This window comes from Giraffa tippelskirchi, chromosome 7, assembly GCF_054371585.1.
Source record: "Giraffa tippelskirchi isolate mGirTip1 chromosome 7, T2T-mGirTip1v1.2.pri, whole genome shotgun sequence".
NCBI lineage: Eukaryota > Metazoa > Chordata > Mammalia > Artiodactyla > Giraffidae > Giraffa > Giraffa tippelskirchi.
In genome coordinates, this window is record NC_137281.1 from 27,881,639 (window position 1) to 27,893,923 (window position 12,285).

Consider the following 12,285-nt stretch of genomic DNA (forward strand, 5'->3'; position numbering starts at 1 on the left):
TAATGCATCAGAACCTGCATTGAATGCAGGTACCCAGTAATTGACTCACAGATGTGAGTTTGACCACTGGCACTTGTGCTGTCACTGAGACCACCATGGGTCACGGGGAAGACAAATAACCTCCAAGTTGAATTCAATTTCATTTCCTCTGCCCCAGTGAAACTTTTTCACCTGTCAGCCTCACAGTCCTTGAGAACAAAGAACCAGCCTCCTTGACTCTGACCTGGGTGGGCTGCAGCATTTGGAAGCTACTGAGAGATGGATGTTGGGCTGGCCCAACTTTGGACTGGCCCTTTGCCCTGGGACATGGTTGTTGATTGGATTCCAGCATCCCAATTGGTTTTCTGTCTTAAAGTCCTTACCTTTCAGTTTGTGGAATGAAGTGTCCAAACCACAAAGGCAAAAGGAGAGGAGGGGTCCAAATGCTTGTAGTTGAATGTGTGTTTCATCTCCTACCTCATACTATCAGGGAATCAATTTCTGATGTGCTCCTCTGAACAGAGAAAATGCTTAACAAAGCAATACGTGTTTAAATGTCCAATGGGAAACATCAATTTTAGAATGGACAATAAATATAAGTGAAGAATATTCAATGTTTATCAACCTTTGGAGATTTACTACACTCAAGTGGGTGGGTCAACCGGGATGATGGAGGTTCTGAGATATCCCAAATGTACTGGGACAGAACTAATTTTATGTCATTTTAGACTTTAGAAGAGTTGCTTCATTAAGTGTACTACAGTGAAACTTGATTTCATTTTTATGTTTTGTTTTTAGAGATTGATGTACTTCAAACCATAAGGAAACAAAATAATTTGTTAGTGGTGGGTTGGGGAAATGTGGGTAATTAGAGAACTCTAATGGGATGTGCTAAAACTAAAATCAGTCAATGGTCACATTAAATCAGGGGGTTTGGTCACAAATCATGGATGCCATGGACACGCTTGAACTAGTTTAAGTGAAAAATAGTCTTTATTGGGAGGCTATTAGGATACCTCATAGTGTTAAAGGACAAGATGAGAAATCAGGCTATGGAAAACTGGGACAAGTCCATGAAGCCCAGGAATGAGAAATGGATCTTCAGATGCCACCAAGACTATCCCTCTATATGTCATTTATGTCTTCAACTCTGTTCTTTACTTGTAAATTCCCTTCATACCTGCAGGGTCACCTGCCGCTTCCAGACTCACATCTCAAAATTTCACCAGTGAGAGGAAAAGGGGTCTTCTCTCCTGTATCAGTTAATGTTTTCTGAGGGAAGGAGTCTGATTGGTCAGATTAGGGTCACATGTCCAAGTCCTGGACCAATCATTATGGCAGAGATGTAGGGCTGGGAAGATAATAGCTCCTACTCACAACAGAAGGCAGGGCTGTAGGGAGGAGAGTGACTCCTAGAAGGTTTGGCCTTAGGAGAAGTCATTGCTGCTGCTGCTGCTGCTAAGTCACTTCAGTCGTGTCCGACTCTGTGCGACCCCATAGATGGCAGCCCACCAGGCTCCGCTGTCCCTGGGATTCTCCAGGCAAGAATACTGGAGTGAGTTGCCATTTCCTTCTCCAGTGCATGAAAGGGAAAAGTGGAAGTGAAGTCGCTCAGTCGTGTCCAACTCTTCGCGACCCCATGGACTGCAGCCTACCAGGCTCTTCCGTCCATGGGATTTTCCAGGCAAGAGTACTGGAGTGGGGTGCCATTGCCTTCTCTGGAGAAGTCATTGAGAAGCTCTAATTTCTCTCTGCACATTTATGACTTGGGAAGAGAATACAGAAGACTATAGGGACCGTTTATGGTGACTTATATGTGTGATGATGAGGGCCTGGCAACCCACTCCAGTATTCTTATCAGGAGAATTCCATGGACAGAGGAGCCTAGTGAGCTATAGTTCATAGATTGCAAAAAGTCAGACACTACTGAAGCGACTTAACACACACACATGTATGTGATAGGATCCCACCCAAATGAGGTTTTTAGTTATGAATATTAACCATCATATTGGTTAAGACCTTGGTAGAGTCACCTACCTGCTCTTAGCTCCCATTTCTGTGTTTATTGCATGATATTGATGAAACCTCTTAAGCCTGATTCTTTGCCTCAGGCTTTGCTTCTGCTTCGTTTGAACCCAAACTAAAGACCTTTTGGGAAGAAGACAAGACACATTCTGGCCAACTCAGCTTCCTCTGATTAATGGGGGGGAGGCCATGTAATTGACGTTTCATTTTGTATGATGAGTAGCAAACATCATCAGATGAGGTAAGGAGAAAGGGAAACTACTTTCAGTAACTGATGCTGTTGGGTTAAAGATGGATGGCTTTGAAAATTAGACTTGAGCTTGAGTAAGGGGCCTGAGGAAGATGGGGGAAAACTGGATTTGCTCTGTCCCTTATTTGGTGAAATCCAGAGGCTTCCCTCCGGAGAAGGCAATGGCACCCTACTCCAGTACTCTTGCCTGGAAAATCCCATGGACGGAGGAGCCTGGTGGGCTGCAGTCCATGGGGTCGCACAGAGTCGGACACGACTGAAGCGACTTAGCAGCAGCAGCAGCAGCAGCAGAGGCTTCGATCTCCCCTAATGGAGTAAACAGAACCTGCTCTGTTCATCTTTTAAGGGCAAGAAGTGTATCTTCCACTTCTTTTTTAATCCCCTCATTGAAAAACTGCATCTTTTCAGGTTTGTAATTGTTAAGATTGTGGAGGAAGAAAAGTGCCCTGATTCTTTTAAGAACAAAGAGGGCCCTTCAATGAGGAACACTTTCTCTGGCTGGAAAAGTACACAGGGAAATCAGAAGGCGTGTGATTAAGAGTCTTTTGACTTCAGTTTGTGACTTAGGGAGGAAGGGAAGCAGAGAGCCTCCTGGGATGCGGGAAAGAGTTTAATACTTTTCTTGAAGTTCCTGGGGAGCAGGTGCTGAGAGATCTTCGATAGAGAATCAACACTGATTTCATCATTCATCCTCCCTTTCCTCCTCTCATTCCTCCTCCCCTGCTGGGGCCAAGGTCTAGTTCTAAACCTGGGCATCAGGTAGGTCCTTGTGACCTTTTCCAGCCTTTCCCCCATGGCACTTCATGGCTGGCCTGCCCCCTGCCATTGTTCATGCTGTTCCATATGCCTGGGATGCCCTTTCTCACTTTGCTTCCTTGGCTAAGTCCTGCTATGTACTCAGCACACCAGAATTCAGATGTTTTCCGGACACACCCTAGTGTATATAAATCATCTCTCACGTCTCTGTTTGGACAGGCTCTCCGTACATCTCTCTCACTCCCTGTCACTCTGCATAATGACTTGTTTAATCACCCAGCTCCATTGTTGGGTTGTGACTCACTGCGGGGGTCACCATGTCAGACTGATTCTGATCCAGCAGAGAGGCCACAGTGCCTGGCCCATGATGGACACCTAGCATAGGTTTGTGAAAAATAATTGGATGTCCTTCAACTTTACTTTTTCATGTTCACATGTTCCATCTCTTCACCTCAAGCTTAAATACCTAGGGAGTAGGTGTGATTTATTTCAGATTCTCTTTCTAATCATTGTTGCTCTCCAGCTCTCTCACAGCCCCACTGCCAGCCTGGGCAGGTTCTCGTCTGTGATAAGTGGCCATTGGATAAGAAAAGGGATGACATTCACTCTTCCAGCTTCGGAACTCAGCGTGGTATCTTCTATCTCACATGGAGACGTTGTCAGAGGCTATTTTTACCATCCTGTCATGCTTAGAAAGCTGAGTCCTTGATCCAGGTCATTTATGAGTCAGAAGGGATATAGTCTTCAGATCCCTGTGCTCAGAGTGAATCCCTGGCAGAGCCTCCTGCTTTGGGAGACGTGACAGGTGCTCCTGAGGCACACCTCACATACCTGTGGGTGACGAAAGGCAATCTAACACCTGTCCAGGCCTCCGCTGGGGCTCTCCAAGTCTGCTAATGGAATGTTAGGTCCTGTGTTAAGAGAAGGGCTGGAGTCCACCCGTGTTATAGCATCAAAACTCCTCCAGCTATGGGCCCTGCCCCCTCCTTGGTTGCTAATCACAGGGCAGCCCCTGATGGTCTGTACTCTGAAGTCAGATTCCTCTGGAAAAAACACACCTTTTCTGTGGTTCCTTGCGGGCTGGGTGGTGTAGGGCAGTGCTCGAGGGCGTAGGGGCAGGCAACTGTTTCCAGAATCTGTCCATGGTGAGCACTAGAATCTGAGGTGCAACTGTCAGCATGGTCTCCCAGATCTTGGCATCTAAGTTGCGCAGAGGTACCCGAGATTTTGTGAAGCTTGCAAAATGATTCACTGAGAAAGACAACCTGAAATATGAACTCATTGGATTTACCAAATAGTACTGCCGTGGCTCTTCTACTTTCAAGTAAAATATTATACAGTATGGATATGATGTTAACCTCTTATCTCTTTCCTTCTGGGAAGTGGTCAGAATCCTCTGAGCCAGACCAGACAGAGCTTTCAGTATTTCAGCACTGGGGATGGAGACATACAGGACAGTGGAGTGGCATCTTGTGCTTTGTTAACTAATGCAAATTCAATGAGAGAGAGAAAGAAAAATAGATCAAGACAAGGATAGAGATGAGGGAAGGAGGGAGGGGGTGGGGTAGGGAGGGAGGGAGAGGGGAAGGAATTAGCAGTTTGCCTGGTCTAGTGTTTATGCCTGCCATTCTCAGTGAGCCCCTGTCCAGGCAGAAATGAGTCATGACCCTGAGTCTAATCTGCTGTTGGTCTGGTACCTGTGAGCCTCTTTCAGGTTGAGCCCCTGGCTGTGATCTCACTTTCTACAGAGGTGCGCTTCTTACATCCAGCCCTCTTTATTACCTGATGCCCATTACTGAATCCATTATACTGAGGAACATCCTTTACTGAGCAGGGCTGTATGTACCAAATGAGGCAAACTGTAGTTCATGGACAATTTAAATGATTCTCTGGGGATAGTTTTAACAGAATTTTTTGCCTTACGTGCTGAACTAAAGACCCCAATTTCTGGGTCAGATGTAACTCCACTAAAGGATAACAGTAATGATGAGTACAACATAAACAATCATAATAGCCGTCCTTCACTGTACTTACTCAGCCCTGCCACGAGGATAGGCACTTTCCACGGACTGTCTTCATTTTATCTTGACAACAATCCTGTGCATCAGATATGATGGTGTTTTGATGCAACCTTTTTAATTGAGGTATACATTTCCTAGAGTATGTTTTGGTGACTTTTTCACATGTACACATTCATGTTACCACCACTCTAATCAAGATGGAGCATTTCCATCCAACAGCAAGTTCTCTCATGCCCCATGGGCCCTGCTGAGGTGGTCATTATGCTGGCTTCTAAGACCATAGCTTATGACCTTAAGTGCTAGGACTTCATATAAATGGATAAATACAGTGTATACTTTTTAGTATTTGGTTTCTTTCTTGCAACATAATGTTTTTGACATTTATGTACATACATATATATATATACACACACACATATATATATATGTTTATATAGACATATGTGGGGTTACATCCTGATAAACTCCCCATCATAAGCTAAGAATATTGTAAGTTGAAAATGCATTGAATACACCTAATCTACCAAATGTCATAGCTTAGCCTAGCCTATCTTACCTCAGATGTACTCACAGCACTTACACTAGCCTGCAGTGGGGCAAAATCATCAAACACAAAGCCTATTGTATAATAAAGTGTTGAAAATCTCATGTAATTTATTGAATACTGTACTGGAAGTGAAAAACAGAATGGCTATCTGAGGGCAGAATTGTTATAAGTGTGGTTGTTTTCTCTCATGATTGCATGGCTGACTGGGGGCTGGGGGCTCGCCGCCATGGCCCACCATCTCTAGAGAGTATCACACTACATATATCTAGCCCAAGAAAAGATGAAAATTCAAAATTCTGAGTACAGTTTCCACTGATTGCATATTGCTTTCATGCCATTGTAAAGTCAAAAAAATCTTATGTGGAACCACGTAAGTTGGGGACCATCTGTATATAGCCATGGTGGTCTGGAGTGCCAGGTAAGTTAAATAAGGTCATATAACTGGCCAGTGGCACAGCATGGATTTGAGTCGAGCTCCATCCTACCCCAAAGGCTCTTAGTCTCTGCCTTTGTGTGGGGAGGGTCATAGCCGCTCCAGTTTTCTAGTCCCAGGATGAAGCCTACACAGAAGCAGGTGAACATATCCAATCTGAATACAAGCACGAAGATACAGGGTGCAATAAATGTACCGGAACCACCAAGAGCCCCTTTCCGGCCAGTTGTCTGCAAATGGATCAAACTTTGGAGATTCAGGCATTTTCCAGCACAGGAGGCTAGGCTGTCACTAAAGCCAGTGTCTCCGTCCCTTTATTCTGAGTCTTGATTCCTGAATTTAACAGAAGAGGTGTTACTTTGATGTTCGAATCGTGCCTTTGATCAAAAGCTTGCTGGCTCCCTCGTGTCTCTTAGAACAAGACAGTAGTTCTATTGTGCTGGCATGTGTTGTAACATTTTGGACAGCAGAAATGACATTTACATGAAACAGCCATCCTTGGAATGCACGAGATAAGACACTTTCAACAGCTCCTTGAAGGAGAGTCTCCAGCGTTGACTTTAAATCAAACAGAAGTAATAGCGTGTCATCCTGCTCCCCCATCTCTACCTGGTGTTAATTAAAATCCTGATAACAAGACTCAGAAAACATCCAGATGAGGGAGACCAAAGCACCACTTAAAAATGTTCAGATGAAAGTACAGTTCAGCAGGATTAAAAACAAAAATACCCTCCCTCCCTCCCAACAGTCTTCATTCTTCTGTGGCTTCTATTGGATGAGGTGATTAACAAGCAAAGGTAATTTCAAAGGCTCCCCTGAAACCTGCTCACCACCCCCTTGGAGTTTCCGAACTGAACCATTTGAAATAATTGAACAATTACTTTGTGCAGTGTTATCAAAGTTTATTAAATTGTTCCCATTCACTTTGTCCAATTACCAAATTTGGCTGATTGGCATATTGCAATGCAGAGTGGTGAAGGTGTTCCCAGGGTGGAACCTGGTTACTTTTGAGCAGAGAGGTTGCACATTTCCTGTAGTTCAAATCCTTTCCCTTTAGAGATAAGGAAGTGGAGGCTCAAAGAAGTGAACTGCGCTGGCTAATGTTCACGGAAGCTAGAGACAGGGCAGGGCTGGGCCCCTTGCTCCTCAGAAACCCCATCTATCCGCAGAGCACTAAATGGGCAAACCCTGTGTTGTCCCCACCACGGCCAGGGCATGCTTCCACATTCCTGCACGTCTCAATTAGTTCCAATTTAGACATGACATCAAACATGCACTTAAAATGCAAATCCATTCAGACAGGACAGGAAGTAATAAAGGCGGATTATTCCAGCTCACTTCAATAGCTCCAGGGTCTTGGAATTGTGAGGGGACAGACTAAATGGTCCTAAATGAAACATTGTTCTTTCTTGGGGGCTAAAAAATCTAACTTCCAACACTTTGCATCTCTATCCCTGTCTCAAATTCTTCTTCCTAGACCTCATTTGGACCTTTCTTTTATTTTTAAACTTTTATTATGGAAAGTTACCAACACAGGCCAAAGCGAGAGAGTCCTATACTGCAGGCCACTTCAACAGTGACCCACATATGACTCATCCTGGTCTGACTCTGCTGTCTCCTGCTTCCCCACTCCCTGCACAATTTGCAAGCAAATCACCGGCATTGCAACATTTTGTCTGTACATTCTTCATTTGGTCATTCAGTGTGGACCTTGCTTTATTATTTTTTTTAAAGTCACTATATTTTATGTCAGTGAAATGTGTGCTCTATGAAAATTTAAAATAATGAAATGTTATGCAGCCATTAAAATAATGTTTTTTACAGGCGAAATTATCCTTCATCAGTTCAGTTCAGTTCAGTTGCTCAGTCGTGTCTGACTCTTGCAACCCCATGAATCGCAGCAATGAAATGAATGTTCCATTCTGTAGCACACGCACACACACAATCAGAAAGGATGTATATTAGATTAGATTGTAGTTTCTTTTTTTTTTTTTTTTTGCTTATTTCACCCCTGTTTTTTTTTTCAAGAAACACATAATTTGTGTAACAAAAAAGAGCCTCAGAGTTTGAAGTCAGTTTCATAAAGACAGTGTGAGAGACTGGGAAAGGCATGCTGGGTTCTACTACTTAATTGTAGGATGATGTACCAGGGAAGATGAAATGACCCTTGATGTGTGTGTGTGTGTGTGTGTGTGTGTGTGTGTGTGTGTGTGTGTGTGTGTGTGTGTGTGTGTGTGTGTGTGTGTGTTGGTAGGGGGGGGCTCTTTAGTCAAACTCAGTTAATAACATGAGTGAAGGTGATTAAGATTTTTCAATTCAGTTCATGTTTCACGAAGCACTCACTCTGGCCCACACATTGTGTTACTTGTTGGGATCACAATTATGAAACTAGAAAAGGAACAAACATATTGTAGACTCCTATTACTCCAAGCCTGGTCCAGGGATCAGTATCACCTAGGAGCTTGTTAGAGATTCAGATTCTCAGGCCCCTGCCCCAGACTTACTGAATCAGAATCTGTTTGTAATAAACTTCCAGGTGAGATTCGGATGCACATGAAAGTCTAAGAAGCACTGGGTTATAGCAGGGCATCCTTGACTGACTGGCGGGACTGTGTCTCATGGGTTTCTGCCTCAGCCTCACTCAGAGCCTGTTGAAAGGAGGGGATGGTGGGGATGGTCAGGGCTGTAACCTGGCACATGTGGGTTCCTGAGGTACCTGTGTTGACCAGGTGAATGAGTAGTCATCCTTACACACTGTTTCTGTTCCTACCCCACAGCCTTTCTGACTCACCACTGCCAAGGAAGATCATCAGACACCTTGGCCAGGCATTCGAGGCCCAGGACAGAAAGGCCTTTGCATTCAATTTCTTTATTCTTGAACTTCCATCTGTCCTCTGAACACTGTGCTTAGGAACTCAGACAACACTGGTTTACATTTAAAGCTCAGATGCCATGCCATCTCCTCCAGGAAGCCTTCCAGGGATACACTGCCAGCAGGATCTCTTCCTTCTCCATACTTTGGCAGGGCTTAACCATCAATGCCGATCACTGGTCCTTTATGCACGTGCTGCTGTAAATAACTTTAAATTCCCAAAGCCTAAGTCCCCTCACCTGTAAAATGGAAATCATAGTTTCTTCCTTATGGGGAGCCTTGAGGATAAATTGGAAGTGTCTATACAGCACTTAAGATGATGTCTACCTAGTATATTCTAGGAATTCAGTTCATAAGTATCAGAAAAACATTGAACTTCATGGTAATTCTATGAGGCAAGTATCAATACTGTTACTTTCCTTACTTTACAGATGAGGAGACAGAGACATAGAGAGGTTGATTGACTTGCCTGAGGTCACCACAGCAAGTGAAAGGAGAAACAGAGGTAAGCTTAGGTGTCTAGGTATCTACCTAACTCAGATATACATACTCTTGTTTTTTTGTGTGGGGTAAGAACACAACATTAGATCTACTAGTACTAAGGGTACAATACAGTATTGTTAACTACAGGCACAATGTTGTATGGCAAATCTCTAGAACTTATTTGTCTTGCTTAACTGAAGCCTTATACCTGTTGAATGGCAACTCCCCATTTCCGTCTCCCCAGCCTCTGGAAACTTCGAATCTACTCTCTGCTTCTCTGGTTTGACTACTTTAGATGCCTCATATAAGTGGAATTGTACAGTATTTGTCCTTCTGTGGCTGACTTACTTCACTTAGCACAACCTCAAGTTTTGTTCATATTGTCTCATATGGTAGGATCTCCTCATTTTTGAAGGCTGAATAGTATTCCATTGTGTTCATTTAGAAATTGGAACACTGGTTGTTGGGAATGTAAAATGGTGCAGCTGCTATGAAAAACAGTATGGAGGTTCTTCAAAAAATTAAAAATAGAACTCTATATGATCCAGCAAGCCCACTTCTGTGCTGTTTTCTGAGGTTTTGTTTTTTACCTTTTTTTTTTTTTTTAATGGAGTATGCTGGATGTCTCTATAATTTTGTTCAGATGACTGCAGAACTTGGAAAAGCTGTTGCTGCTATTGATGCATAACATACTGCTATTGGTCTTTTTATATAAATAAATAAATCTATGTGTATATACATACATATATATGTAATTTGAATTTATGGAAACTTTAGCTGTGCTGTCAACTTTGGAAAAAGTATCCCAGTTGTACCATGTTGGGTTGGCATTGTACAGAAATTAACAGCCATATTGGTCTAGAAACGTTAAACATAATTTTTTCCATTTGTACAGGGGTAACGTACTGTATTCAATATATAAGGTCTTATCTATGGGTTTGATTACAGAAACTAATAAAGTATTCTCTAAATTAAAAAAAAATCAGGATCTCATAGATACGGTTGCACTCCTAAGTTAATTGCAGTATTGTTCACAATAGCTGAGATGTAGAAACAGTCTAACTTTCTATCAGTGGATGAAGGAATGAACACATTCTTAAATGCCTGCTTTTGGTGGTTACCCAGCAGCAGGGCAGTAAAGGTGGTTACTTCTGTCCCTCTGTCCCCGCCTCCCAGTGTCTAGCCCCAGTATATAGTTGCATAAATTGATGCATGTTGGTTGCATATTTCTCCTATCAGCAATCTCACCTTTAGGAGCTACAGTCTGGCTGGAAAAGGCACCCTCTCCGTCCCCACTGACCGCCTCAGATGTCTTGGGACAAAGACATCTAGGTGTTCTTGTGAAGCAGTGTGGCCTTCTTCATGGCCTTTTCCAGCAGCAGGCAGATGGCCATATCTCACTGCCCACCCATAACATGAGTGGTTCTTCCTAGTCATCTTACTGAATTAGCTGATAGAAGTCAGGGAAGAGCCCTGGATTTGAAGTTAGGAGACCTGGGTTCGAGCTCCTTGATTTAGATGTGTGAATGTCATTAAACTCTGTGAGCCTTTTTACTTTGTCTATAAGATGGTACCATGATATCAACATCACCAGGTTATTCTGAGAGTTGTACAAGAGCATGGAGAAAAGGACTCTTTATACTACTGGTGTTCAAAGCATAACCCAATAGAAGGACATAGGGTGAGGACATTGACTGACTGTAGTCTGTAGGCGGTTGTTGAAGGTAGCATTGTGCGATCGATCTTTTGCTTGCGATTAGACCCCAAATAGAGTTTTAATTATTAATCTCCATAGTTATTTTAAATAATTACATAATATTCTCGAGTTGATGTATCCCAATCACCTGGACCATTTCTATTAGAAAATAATATATTGAACTTCCTTAAGTATCTCTGTTTTTTTTTCACTTATAAGTTAGGATAAATTCCTAGGGGAGTGATTAGTGGGGAGTGGGCAGGTGGGATGTTATGTTCATTATTCTGATTCTTTGAGTGTATTTTCACATTGCTCTCTTATAACATAAATCTTACTATAACTTCACTAGTGTTGGGTTTTTACTGTATTTTTTAAAATAAAAAAATATCTATCTTTGTGGTTCTTTTTTTTAACAAAAACCCAGTACAGTAGTCACCCATTCATCTGAATACCTTTTACAAACTCATGGTATTGCACTTATCACATCAAATGGTAAACAACTTATTTTTCAATCTTTTTCCCAGCCCCCCACCCCGCCCAGATGTGAGCCACAGGAAGTCAATCTATACTCCCCTTAAACTGCTGGAACATAGTAGGTTTACAGTCATTGTTTGTTGAAATGACTGTAAATCTTTTCCATCTTGCTAAACACCTAGGTCATCTTATAATGTGTTGAAATAAAACTTAAGATTAGCTTTGCCCTGAGACGGTGAATGTTGAAATAGAACCAAGGCTCTGTTGGACTTTGAAGTTCTAGGAAATGGAATCTCAGGTTTATTGAAAGCATGACTGCCTTCCTAGGAGAGGGTGGGCAAAGCCTCTCAGTCTGATGTTTTGCAGAGGAAATTTGGGTCCATAACCCAGTAAACTGATTACAGATAAGATAGTTCCCAGCAAAGGCTGATGCAGGCTGGGAGGTCTTGGCAATACACGTACCACGTGATTTAATCAGATGCAGTCCCTGGTCTAAAGAGACAATGGCTGAGAAGACAACCTGGATATTATTGCAATGAAGGAGGCTGTTTCAAAGGAGCGTTTTTAGAAACTTATTTTAAGCTGAAAGCCAGCCAGAGATAAGAGCTGGGCTGATGAGGAGGCTGTGTGTAAAGAGTGTTTGTTCTGTGGTTTCTGGACTGATGGTGGGGGAGCTTGGGAGGCTGGTGGGAGGATGAGTGATGCTAGTCAAGGCTCTGTTGGACGATACTTTGAAATAACAAAGAAGA

At 42.8% G+C, this 12,285-nt stretch overlaps 1 long non-coding RNA gene across 2 annotated transcripts in view; it reads left to right on the forward strand.

Annotated features, from left to right (window-relative positions):
• Positions 1–12,285, forward strand: part of LOC145514710 (uncharacterized) — a 603,149-nt gene that overhangs the window by 173,660 nt on the left and 417,204 nt on the right. For both annotated transcript variants that reach the window (XR_014060310.1, XR_014060309.1), the window contains exon 4: positions 9,315–9,388. This is a non-coding gene — a long non-coding RNA (uncharacterized LOC145514710). The remainder of the gene's footprint in view (positions 1–9,314; positions 9,389–12,285) is intronic.